At 37.8% G+C, this 8,938-nt stretch overlaps 1 non-coding gene across 1 annotated transcript; it reads left to right on the forward strand.

The window, feature by feature from the left end:
- Positions 1–4,178: 4,178 nt before the first annotated feature.
- On the forward strand, positions 4,179–4,286 carry LOC148564573 (small nucleolar RNA R71). Its single transcript, XR_015884020.1, has one exon. It is a non-coding gene; the product is annotated as a small nucleolar RNA R71 (small nucleolar RNA).
- The last annotated feature ends 4,652 nt before the right edge of the window (positions 4,287–8,938 follow it).

Raw genomic sequence — 8,938 nt, forward strand, 5'->3', positions numbered from 1 at the left:
AATCCAACAGCATCAGCAGTCCTTCTTCAACCTCTGAATCTGATTTTTGCTCAAGTCCCTCAATTTCAGCCAGAAAATACCTGAAATCATAGAAAAACACACAAACTCATAGTAAAGTCCAGAAATGTGAATTTAACATAAAAACTAATGAAAGATCCCTAAAAGTAACTAGATTCTACTAAAAACATACTAAAAACAATGCCAAAAAGTGTATAAATTATCCGCTCATCACAACACCAAACTTAAATTGTTGCTTGTCCCCAAGCAACTGAAAATCAAATAGGATAAAAAGAAGAGAATATACTATAAATTCCAAACTATCAATGAAACATAGCTTCAATCAGATGAGCGGGACTTGTAGCTTTTTGCCTCTTGAATAGTTTTGGCATCTCACTTTATCCATTGAGGTTCAGAATGATTGGCACCTATAGGAACTCAGAGTTCAGATAGTGTTATTGATTCTCCTAGTTCAGTATGATGATTCTTGAACACAGCTTCTTTATGAGTCTTGGCCGTGGCCCTAAGCACTTTGTTTTCCAGTATTACCACCGGATACATAAATGCCACAGACACATAATTGGGTGAACCTTTTCAGATTGTGACTCAGCTTTGCTAAAGTCCCCAATTAGAGGTATCCAGGGTTCTTAAGCACACTCTTTTTTTTGCTTTGGACCTTGACTTTAACCGCTCAGTCTCAAGTTTTTACTTGACACCTACACGCCACAAGCACATGGTTAGGGACAGCTTGGTTTAGCCGCTTAGACCAGGATTTTATTCCTTTAGGCCCTCCTATCCACTGATGCTCAAAGCCTTGGGATCCTTTTTATTTGCCCTTGTCCTTTGGTTTTAAGGGTTATTGGCTTTTTGCTCTTGCCTCTTTCTTTTTCTTTCTATTTTTTTTCGCCTATATTTTTTTTCCTGCAAGCTTTGTTCTTTGCTGCTTTTTCTTGCTTCAAGAATCATTTTTATGATTTTTCAGATTATCAAATAACATTTCTCCTTGTCATCATTCTTTCAAGAGCCAACATATTTAACATTCTTAAACAACAACTTCAAAAGACATATGCACTGTTCAAGCATACATTCAGAGAACAAGAAGCATTGTCACCACATCAATATAATTAAGCTAAGTTCAAGGATAAATTTGAAACTCATGTACTTCTTGTTCTTTTGAATTAAAACATTTTTCATTTAAGAGAGGTGATGGATTCATAGGACATTCATAACTTTAAGACATAGTTACTAACTACTAATGATCATGTAATGAAGACACAAACATGGATAAGCACTTAACATAGAAAACGAAAAACAGAGAAAGTAAGAACAAGGAATGAGTCCACCTTAGTGATGGGTGCGTTTCTTTCTTTAGGAACCAATGATGTCCTTCCTTGTCTCTTCCTTGTCTCTTCCTTGTCTCTTCTATGTCTCTTCCTTGTCTTTGTTGCTCCTCCCTCATTCCTTTTTGATATTCTCTAATTTCATGAAGGATGATGGAGTGTTCTTGATGTTCCACCCTTAATTGTCCCATGTTGGAACTTAATTCTCCTAGGGAGGTGTTGATTTGTTCCCAAAAATTCTGTGGAGGCAAGTTCATTCCTTGATGTATCTCAGGGATTTCTTGATGATGAGCTTCTTCATGTGCCTGTTGAGATTCATGAATGTGCTCTCTTGTTTGCTCCATCCTTTTCTTAGTGATGGGCTTGTGAGATGAATCTTTCCATCTCCCATGGCTCAGAGGTGGAAGCATTTGTCTTCCCTTTCCTCTTTCTTGAGGTTTCTCTGGCCTTAGGTGCCATTAATAGTAATGGAAAAACAAAAAGCTTATGCTTTTACCACACCAAACTTAGAATATTGCTCGCCCTCGAGCAAGAGAAGAAAGAATAGATGAAGAAGAAGAAAAGATGGAGGAGATAGAGGGATGTGTGTATGGATGTGAATGGTGAATGGAAAACAGAAGGGATGACCATGAATGGAGAGAGAGGGTGAGGTGGGTGGGGATCCTGTGAGATTCACAGATCCTGAGATGATCCTGTGGGGTCCACAGATCCTGAGGTGTTCAAGGAATTACAACCTTGCACCAAATTAGGCATGTAAAATGCCCTTGCACACAACTCTGCGCGTTCAGCGCCAGGTTGGTGCCCATTTTGGGCATTCAACACCAATTTGTTGCCCATTTCTGGCGTTGAACGCCAGAACCATGCTTGTTCTGGGCGTTCAGCGCCAGGATACTGCCCATTTTGGGCGTTTAGCACCAGAACCATGCTCTGTTCTGGCGTTGAACGCCAGGCAGATGCTTCCTCCAGGGTGTGATTTTTCTTCTGCTGTTTTTTATTCCATTTTCAATTTTTATGTTTATTTTGTGACTCCTCATGATCATGAACCTATAAAGACATATAACTAAGAAAAATATAGTTAGATAAATAAAAATTGGGTTGCCTCCCAATAAGCGCTTCTTTAATGTCAATAGCTTGACAGTGGGCTCTCATGGAGCCTCACAGATGTTCAGAGCATTGTTGAGACTCTCCAACACCAAACTTAGAGTTTGGATATGGGAGTTCAACACCAAACTTAGAGTTTGGTTGTGGCCTCCCAACACCAAACTTAGAGTTTGACTGTGGGGGCTTTGTTTGACTCTGCTTTGAGAGAAGCTCTTTATGCTTCCTCTCCATGGATGCAGAGAGAGATCCTTGAGTTGTAAACACAAGGTTGTCCTTATTTAATTGAAGGATCAATTCTCCTCTGTCCACATCAATCACAGCTCTTGCTGTGGCTAGGAAAGGTCTTCCTAGGATGATGGATTCATCCTCTTCCTTTCCAGTATCCATGACTATGAAATCAGCAGGGATGTAAAGGCCTTCAACCTTTACTAACACGTCATCTACTTGTCCATAAGCCTGTTTTCTTGAATTGTCTGCCATCTCTAATGAGATTTTAGCAGCTTGCACCCCATAGATTCCCAGTTTCTCTATTACAGAGAGGGGCATGAGGTTTATCCCTGAACCAAGGTCACACAGAGCCTTGAAGATCATGGTGCCTATGGTACAAGGTATTATGAACTTTCCAGGATCCTGTCTCTTCTGAGGCAATGTCAGTTGATCCAGATCACTTAGTTCATTGGTGAACAAGGGAGGTTCATCTTCCCAAGTCTCAATACCAAATAATTTGGCATTTAGCTTCATGATTGCACCAAGGAACTTGGCAGCTTGCTCTTCAGTAACATCCTCATTCTCTTCAGAAGAGGAATACTCATCAGAGCTCATGAATGGCATAAGGAGGTTCAATGGAATCTCTATGGTCTCTAGATGAGTCTCAGATTCCTTAGGTTCCTCAGAGAGAAGCTCCTTATTGATCACTGGACGTCCCAGGAGGTCTTCCTCCTTGGGATTCACGTCCTCTCCTTCCCTTACAGGTTCGGCCTTGGTGCTTATGTCAATGGCCTTGCACTCTCCTTTTGGATTCTCTTCTGTATTGCTTGGGAGAGTACTATGAGGGATTTCAGTGATCCTTTTACTCAGCTAGCCCACTTGTGCTTCCAAATTTCTAATGGAAGACCTTGTTTCATTCATGAAACTCACAGTGGCCTTAGATAGATCAGAGACTAAGTTTGCTAAATTAGAATTATTTTGTTCAGAATTCTTTGTCTGTTGCTGAGTGGATGATGGAAAAGGTTTATTATTGTTAAACCTGTTTCTTCCACCATTATTAAAGCCTTGTTGAGGTCTTTGATCCTTCCATGAGAGATTTGGATGATTTCTCCATGATGGATTATAGGTGTTTCCATAAGGTTCACCTAAGTAATTCACCTCTGCTATTGCAGGGTTCTCAGGATCATAAGCTTCTTCTTCAGAAGATGCCTCTTGAGTACTGTTGGATGCAGCTTGCATTCCATTCAGACTCTGAGAAATCATATTGACTTGCTGAGTCAATATTTTATTCTGAGCCAATATGGCATTCAGAGTATCTATTTCAAGAACTCCCTTCTTCATAGGCGTCCCATTGCTCATAGGATTCCTCTCAGAAGTGTACATGAACTGGTTGTTAGCAACCATGTCAATGAGTTCTTGAGCTTCTGCAGGTGTTTTCTTTAGGTGAATGGACCCACCTGCAGAAGTATCCAATGACATCTTTGATAGCTCAGATAAACCATCATAGAATATATCCAGGATGGTCCATTCTGAAAGCATGTCAGAGGGACACTTTTTGGTCAACTGTTTGTATCTTTCCCAAGCTTCATAGAGGGATTCACCATCTTTTTGTTTGAAAGTTTGAACATCCACTCTAAGCTTGCTCAGCTTTTGAGGAGGAAAGAACTTGGCTAAGAAAGCCGTGACCAGCTTATCCCAAGAGTTCAGGCTATCTTTGGGTTGAGAGTCCAACCACACTCTAGCTCTGTCTCTTACAGCAAAAGGGAAAAGCATGAGCCTGTAGACTTCAGGATCTACTCCATTAGTCTTTACAGTATCACATATCTACAAGAATTCAGTTAAGAACTGAAAAGGATCTTCAGATGGAAGTCCATGAAACTTGCAGTTCTGCTGCATCAGAGAAACTAATTGAGGTTTCAGCTCAAAATTGTTTGCTCCAATGGCAGGAATGGAGATGCTCCTTCCATGTAAATTGGAATTAGGTGCAGTAAAGTCACCAAGCATTCTCCTTGCATTATTGTTGTTGGGTTCGGCTTCCATCTCCTTTACTTGTTCGAAATTTTCAATAAGGTTGTCTCTGGATTGTTGTAATTTAGCTTCTCTTAGTTTTCTCTTCAGAGTCCTTTCAGGTTCTGGATCAGCTTCAACAAGAATGCTTTTTTCTTTGTCCCTGCTCATAAGAAAGAGAAGAGAAAAAAAAAAGAAGAGGAATCCTCTATGTCACAGTAAAGAGGTTCCTTATTGTTAGTAGAAGAAGAAAAGAAGAAAAACTCGAACACAGATAGAAGAGGGGGTTCGAATTTGGTTAGTGAAGTGAGGAAGAGATGTTAGTAGATGAATAAATAAATAGAATAAGATGAGAGAGGGAGAGGATTTTCGAAAATAATTTTTGAAAAAGAGTTAGTAATTTTCGAAAAATAATTTTTGAAAAAGGTTAGTAGTTTTTTTTTTTGAAAATTCAAATAAAAAATTAAAATAATTAGTTAATTAAAAAGAAATTTTGAAAAAGAGGGAAGATGTTTTCGAAAATTAGAGAGAGAGAGAGTTAGTTAGGTGGTTTTGAAAAAGATAAGAAACAAAAAAAAGTTAGTTAGTTAGTTGAAACAAATTTTGAAAAGATATGAAGTTAGGAAGTTAGAAAAGATATTTTGAAATCATATTTTTGAAAAAGATAAGATAAGAAGATATTTTTGAAAAGATATGATTGAAATTGGTTTTGAAAAAGGTTTGATTTTTTTTTTTAAATCACAATTAATGACTTGATTCACAAGAAATCATGAGATATGATTCTAGAACTTAAAGTTTGAATCTTTCTTAACAAGCAAGTAACAAACTTAAAATTTTTGAATCAAAACAATAATTGATGATGTTATTTTCGAAAATTATGAGATAAAATTAAGAAAAAGATTTTTGAGAAACATTTTTATAATTTTCGAAAATAACTAAGAAAATTGAAAAAGATTTGATTTTTGAAAAAGATTTTGAAAAAGATTAGATTTTTAAATTGAAAATTTGATTTGACTCATAAAAACAACTAGATTTTAAAATTTTTTTTGAAAAAGTCAAATCTAATTTTCGAAAATATGAGAGAAAAGAGAGAAAGATATTTTTTTGATTTTTGAATTTTTATGATGAGAGAGAAAAACAAGAAAATGATGCAATGCATGAGAATTTTAGATCAAAACATGTGATGCATGCAAGAATGCTATGAATGTCAAGATGAACACCAAGAACACTATGAAGATCAAGATGAACATCAAGAACATATTTTTGAAAAATTTTTAATGCAAAGAAAACATGCAAGACACCAAACTTAGAATTCTTTAATGCTTAAACACTAAGAATTCAAGAATGCATATGAAAAACAAGAAAAGACACAAAACATGCAAATGCAAAGATCAAACAAGAAGACTTACCAAGAACAACTTGAAGATCATGAAGAACACTATGAATGCATGAAAATGTTCGAAAAATGCAAGATGAACATGCAATTGACACCAAACTTATAACATGACTCAAGACTCAAACACAAAAATATTTTTTTCATTTTTATGATCTTATGATTTTTTTGTATTTTCTTTTAATTTTTTTCGAAAATCATTTTGAAAAAGAAAAATAAGGATTCCAAAATCTTTAATATGAATTCCAGGAATCTTTATGCTCTTTAGTCTAAAGCTCCAATCAAAGGGTCAGGCATGGCTTAATAGCCAGCCAAGCTTTAGTATGTAAATCAGGAACAGTAGCAGGTGGATTAGCAACAACTAGCTTGCTCTTGATAACAAATTAGAAGCCTCAGTCCAAATGAATTTAGACATGGCTTTACATGCTTCATGAAACACTAGAATTCATTCTTAAAAATTCTGAAGAAAAATATATTTTTGAAAACATTTTTATTATATTTTTGAAAACTTTTTTTTTTTAAGATTTTTTCGAAAACAAAGGAGAAATTTTTGAAAAATTTTTGAAAACAAAACAAAAAGAAAATTACCTAATCTGAGCAACAAGATGAACCGTTAGTTGTCCAAACTCGAACAATCCCCGGCAACGGCGCCAAAAACTTGGTGCGCAGAAATTGTGATTACACTTTGATTATGTAAAATTCATCGCTCTTTCTTTCCCTGGTAATGGCGCCAAAAACATGATGCCAATACCATGGTTCACAACTTCGCACAACTAACCAGCAAGTGCACTGGGTCGTCCAAGTAATACCATACGTGAGTAAGGGTCGAATCCCACGGAGATTGTTGGTATGAAGCAAGCTATGGTCACCTTGTAAATCTCAGTCAGGCGGATATAAAATAGTAATGGGGTTTTCAAAAATAATTAATAAAATAGTGATAGAAATACTTATGTAAATCATTGGTGAGAATTTCAGATAAGCGAATAGAGATGCTTTCGTTCCTCTGAACCTCTGCTTTCCTGCTATCTTCATCCAATCAGTCTTACTCCTTTCCATGGCTGGCTTTATGTAATGCATCACCATTGTCAATGGCTACTTTCGGTCTTCTCTCGGGAAAATGATCCAAATGCCCTGTCACGGCACGGCTAATCGTCTGGAGGCATCACCCTTGTCAATGGTTACATCCTATCCTCTCAGTGAATATGGTCAACGCACCCTGTCACGGCATGGCTATTCATCTGTCGGTTCTCGATCATGCTGGAATAGGATTTACTATCCTTTTGCGTCTGTCACTACGCCCAGCAATCACGAGTTTGAAGCTCGTCACAGTCATTCAATCATTGAATCCTACTCGGAATACCACAGACAAGGTTTAGACTTTCCGGATTCTCTTGAATGCCGCCATCATTCTAGCTTACACCACGAAGATTCTGATTAAGAGATCTAAGAGATACTCATTCAATCTAATGTAGAACGGAAGTGGTTGTCAGGCACGCGTTCATAGGGAATGATGATGATTGTCACGTTCATCACATTCAGGTTGAAGTGCGAATGAATATCTTAGAAGCGAAATAAGATGAGTTGAATAGAAAATAGTAGTACTTTGCATTAATCTTTGAGGAACAGCAGAGCTCCACACCTTAATCTATGGAGTGTAAAAGCTCTACCGTTAAAAATACATAAGTGAAAGGTCCAGGCATGGCCGAATGGCTAGCCCCTCTGATCTAAGAACCAGGCATCCAAAGATGTCTAATACAATAGTAAAAGATCCTATTTATAATAAACTAGCCACTAGGGTTTACAGAAGTAAGTAATTGATGCATAAATCCACTTCTGGGGCCCACTTGGTGTGTGCTTGGGCTGAGCTTGAGTGTTACACGTGTAGAGGTCATTCCTGGAGTTGAACGCCAGTTTTGGTGCCAGTTTGGGCGTTGAACTCCACTTTGCAACTTGTTTCCGGCGCTAGACGCCAGAATTGGGCAGAGAACTGGCGTTGAATGCTAGTTTGCATCATCTAAACTTGGGCAAAGTATAGACTATTATCATTGCTGGAAAGCTCTGGATGTCTACTTTCCAACGCAATTGGAAGCGCGCCATTTCGAGTTCTGTAGCTCCAGAAAATTCACTTTGAGTGCAGGGAGGTCAGAATCCAACAGCATCAACAGTCCTTCTTCAACCTCTGAATCTGATTTTTGCTCAAGTCCCTCAATTTCAGCCAGAAAATACCTGAAATCATAGAAAAACACACAAACTCATAGTAAAGTCCAGAAATGTGAATTTAACATAAAAACTAATGAAAACATCCCTAAAAGTAACTAGATTCTACTAAAAACATACTAAAAATAATGCCAAAAAGCGTATAAATTATCCGCTCATCAAGGATCCATTGATCCTTTTGCGTCTGTAACTACGTCCAACAGACGCGAGTTTGAAGCTCGTCACAGTCATCCCATCCCAGATCCTACTCGGAATACCACAGACAAGGTTTAGACTTTTCGGATCTCAAGAATGCTGCCAATTGATTCTAGCTTATACCACGAAGACTCTGATCTCACGGAATGGAGGGCTCTGTTGTCAGGAGAGGCAACCATGCGTCGTGAACCAGGAGGCTAAGAGATATACACTCAAGCTATTGCAAATAGAACGGAGGTGGTTGTCAAGTACGCGTTCATAGGTGAGAATGGTGATGAGTGTCACGGATCATCACATTCATCAGGTTGAAGTACGAGTGAATATCTTGGAATAAGAATAAGCTTGAATTGAATAGAAAAACAATAGTACTTTACATTGATTCGTGAGGAACAATAGAGCTCCACACCTTAATCTATGGGGTGTAGAAACTCCACCGTTGAGAATACTGGTGCACGAATTGTGAATCACACTTTTCACAACT

The sequence above is a fragment of the Arachis ipaensis genome, chromosome B5 (genome assembly GCF_059453495.1).
Source record: "Arachis ipaensis isolate K30076 ecotype BB chromosome B5, ASM5945349v1, whole genome shotgun sequence".
NCBI classification, from domain to species: Eukaryota; Viridiplantae; Streptophyta; class Magnoliopsida; order Fabales; family Fabaceae; genus Arachis; species Arachis ipaensis.